Source organism: Suricata suricatta, chromosome 11 (genome assembly GCF_006229205.1).
Source record: "Suricata suricatta isolate VVHF042 chromosome 11, meerkat_22Aug2017_6uvM2_HiC, whole genome shotgun sequence".
In the NCBI taxonomy this organism is placed as follows: Eukaryota; Metazoa; Chordata; class Mammalia; order Carnivora; family Herpestidae; genus Suricata; species Suricata suricatta.
This window is the reverse complement of record NC_043710.1, coordinates 60,693,480-60,697,059: the sequence shown is the minus strand read 5'-3', so window position 1 is coordinate 60,697,059 and position 3,580 is coordinate 60,693,480. Positions and strand designations below refer to the sequence as shown.

Genomic DNA, 3,580 nt, shown 5'->3' with positions numbered 1-3,580 from the left:
TACTGCAGTATTATTTTGTGTAAACAGACTGACGTATCTGAGTTTGATATCCGGCTCCATCACTTATTAGATGTAAATCTTAAGGAATATATTAAAACTCTTTTACAATCAGTTTCTTCCTCAGTTTCTGTAGATGAGTAACCAGTACTGTTTTGGGTGAGTTATTGTGAAAATAAATGAAAAAATGTATAAAATGATTTAGAATAATTCCTGGCATATAATAAATGAGAAGTAACTTCCTCTTATTGAGGAAGTGCCTGCCTGGCACATAGCAGGCACCCCATCAAAGCTAGTATCTTCCTGTCTGGAAAATTCCAGCCTTCCAGCACATGCCTAAACATCACAAAAGACAAAGTCCTCCTCTTCCAATTTATCTTTCTCGTCCTTCTTCTCTGACCCTTTACTTCTTTCAGTAAAAAACAATTTTTTTTAGGAGTAGACTAAGCCTACATCCAGGTTTTTTTTATTTGTTTTTGGAGAGAAGCATGTTTAAATATATAATTAGGTTCAGTCTGCAAATGAATGATCCATCGGGTTTAGAGGAAGCCACCGTCCAAAGTTTAAATTGAACAACCAAAATGCTTATAATCATCATTGTGAGACTATCAGGCAAACAACAACAACAAAAAGCCAAAAAAACAAAGCAAAACAAACAAACAAAAACAGCTTCCCTGGAAGAGGGATAAACCTAAGTCTACTAATTTCGTATAAGTTCCTGGGTATGAACTACGTGACCTGAGAATAAGGAAATGGAAAATTGATGGATGTAATTATATTGTGCAACTCATCTGCTAAGAAGCACATTATAAAAAGCCCCAAGTAGCTGGAGAAAAGGCTGCCACCACAAGCTGGGCCTGCAGAGGAGGGAGCTGGTGTCTCCCGGCTCTGGGGAAATGCAGAGAAGGGGTTTGCTAGCTCTGGTTTCCTTGGAGACTCCAATCTGTACTCAGTGCTTGAGCTCTGCCCCCCCCCCCATACCCACGGTCAGCCAGAGCCTACAGCTGGCCCCGGCCCCAGAGCACACCCCAACACCCACCCAGAAGGGAAGGAAGATGAAGCAGGAAGGAATTGCCATTGACTAAAAACAGCCGTGTGACTTTCCTTGTCTAGAAGTTCAATACTCCAGATTTTTGCCACTTGGACTCCATGTCCCAGAAGAATCTGAGTCTTCGAGAGCCCAGAACCTTTCAAATCTCTCACAGCCACTAGCTTATCTTTAATATCCTCTCACATCTGGGATTCATCAATTAAAAATAAGCCAAACACTAAGCGTCAAGAAGCAAGGCCAAATTTTAAAACCCTAATAGCCACCACTATTTAGCCTTGAGATGCCAGTTCCAGCACTTTGAATGGGTAATCTGTAATCCTCAGGAGAATCCATTTTGCAGACAACATCAGTGGACTGAAGGGGTTGAAGGAAGTTGCTTAAGGTCACACCTCAAAGGAAGACCAGACCAAGTTCATACCTAGTTCTGATTTGGCTTCAGAACCGAGGCTCATTATCATATCCTGCTACACGGCATGGCCCTGTCCTCTGACGCACTAGTGCAGGACGCACCTGGGAAAGCAGGGAAAAATGGACTTTGTTTTCCCCAAGGTCCGCTGGCAGGTTAAACAAGCATATAAAAACTGTCTCTTGTGAATTGTTTTGCATTTCATTTTAAATAAAGAATCGGCTTACTTCTGTAAATAGCATGAAGAAGTATTTTATTTTTATTATTAGTTATTAGTATGTTCACTGAAGGGAAGGCTAGAATGCTGGGCGGGCTCTCCAGGGACAGGGCTGAGCCACTTCACTGAAGGTCCTGCTGTTCGGCCAAGTTCTTCTCATTCTGCTCAAAAGTAAGCTGCCCCCGTAGTGTCTCTGGTTGCTCCCCCACCCCCACCCCCAGAAAAAAGCAGCACCTGCTCCTGTGATACACTGATGTAAAGAAAAGACTGTCTTCAGGTCTGCCCACTGTCAACAGGGCTTCTTTCTCAGTAAACATAGAAGGTGCTCATCTTCTTCTCTTTCAAAAGTGCCCTTTCTTAACTTCTCCTCCTACAATTACCTGACCCTGCGTCCTGGGAGAGTTATAAAGAAGGGTGGGCACACTCCTATCCTGGCTCTGAGGAATGAAGGAAATCACTTGCCCTGTCACTTCTACCCTAGAAGTTTAGGGGACCTCCTGGGACCTGGGGGTCACATGAAGCTCCAGGATCGTGGAGCTGAGTGACTGCTAACTCCTGCCTACACCACGATCAGCTACTGAAGAGGTCCAGTCTTCCAACAGGCAATGCTCTGTCTTTTGTTCAGGAGAACTGGGGAGGGCAAGGGCTAACTCTCTCTCCTTCTCTCTCTCTCTCAGCCCCACCCCTCTCCAAAATAAATAAATAAACTTTTTAATAAAAGAAAATAAAAGCTCTTCTGCAGGAACCGCCATCTTCCAGTAATTCGCCAAAATGACCAACACAAAGGGAAAGAGGAGAAACACTTGATGTATGTTCTCTAGGCCTTTTAGAAAACATGGAGTTGTTCCTTTGGAACCATATATGCAAATCTACAAGAAAAGTGATATCGTGGACATGAAGGGAATGGGCACTGCTCAAAAGGGAATGCCCACAAATGTCACCATGGCAAAACTGGAAGAGTCTTCAGCATTGTGCAGCGAGCTGTGACATTGTTGTAAACAAAGAAGGGCGAGATTCTTGCTAAGAGAATTCATGTACATACTGAGCATGTTAAGCACCCAAAGAGCCGAGGTAGCTTCCTGAAGCATGTGAAAGAAAGTAGTCAGAAAAAGAAGGAAGCCAAGGAGAAAGGTACTTGGGTTAAACCGAAGCACCAGCCTCCCGTACCCAGACAGGCACACTTTGTGAGAACCAATGGAAAGGAGCCTGAGCTGCTGGAACCTATGCTCTATGAATTCACAGCCTGATAAATGTAAAAATATATAAATAAATAAATAAATAAATAAATAAATAAATAAATAAATAAATAAAGACCTCATGACCGTGGAGGGAAAAAAAAGCTTGCTTCCACAAGCACCATGCTACTTAACATCTACCTGTAGGCTAGCAGTATGAAAATCCCCTTTGAGCTCAGCAGAGTTAAACACACTCAGGCCCACCTCAGCTGAACTGAATCAGTAACCTGTATGCACATTCAAGTTTAAGAAGCACAGAGTTGAACAGTTATTTTTGGCTGCACATTGGTATTATGGTATTACCAGGATGTTTTAAGCATTTCTGATACAGAGTTTCCACCCCACGCCCCCCCCCCCCGCCCCCGGAAATTCTGATTTAACTGCCCTAGGTTATGGCCTGCGCATTGGGATTTCTGAAAAGCTACCCGGGTGACCCTCATGTGTAGGCATGGTTGAAAACCACTTCAAATTCCTGATCAGTGAAAGCACTGATACTGATGATTTTAAAGGAGAGGGTGAAGCACTTACAGAAAGATTAATACGGGAAGTGGTGAGCTGTTTTCCAGAGCTGAGCTGGTACCAGTCCTTTTGTTCACTGGCAAAAGGGGCTTAGCCACACGAAATGTGAAACGACAGAAATTCAAAATCTCCTAGGGAAATTAGTCACATAATAG

The 3,580-nt window shown here is 43.3% G+C and overlaps 1 pseudogene; it reads left to right on the top strand.

Annotated features, from left to right (window-relative positions):
- Positions 1-2,442: 2,442 nt before the first annotated feature.
- On the top strand, positions 2,443-2,918 carry LOC115271772 (annotated as a pseudogene).
- Positions 2,919-3,580: the final 662 nt, after the last annotated feature.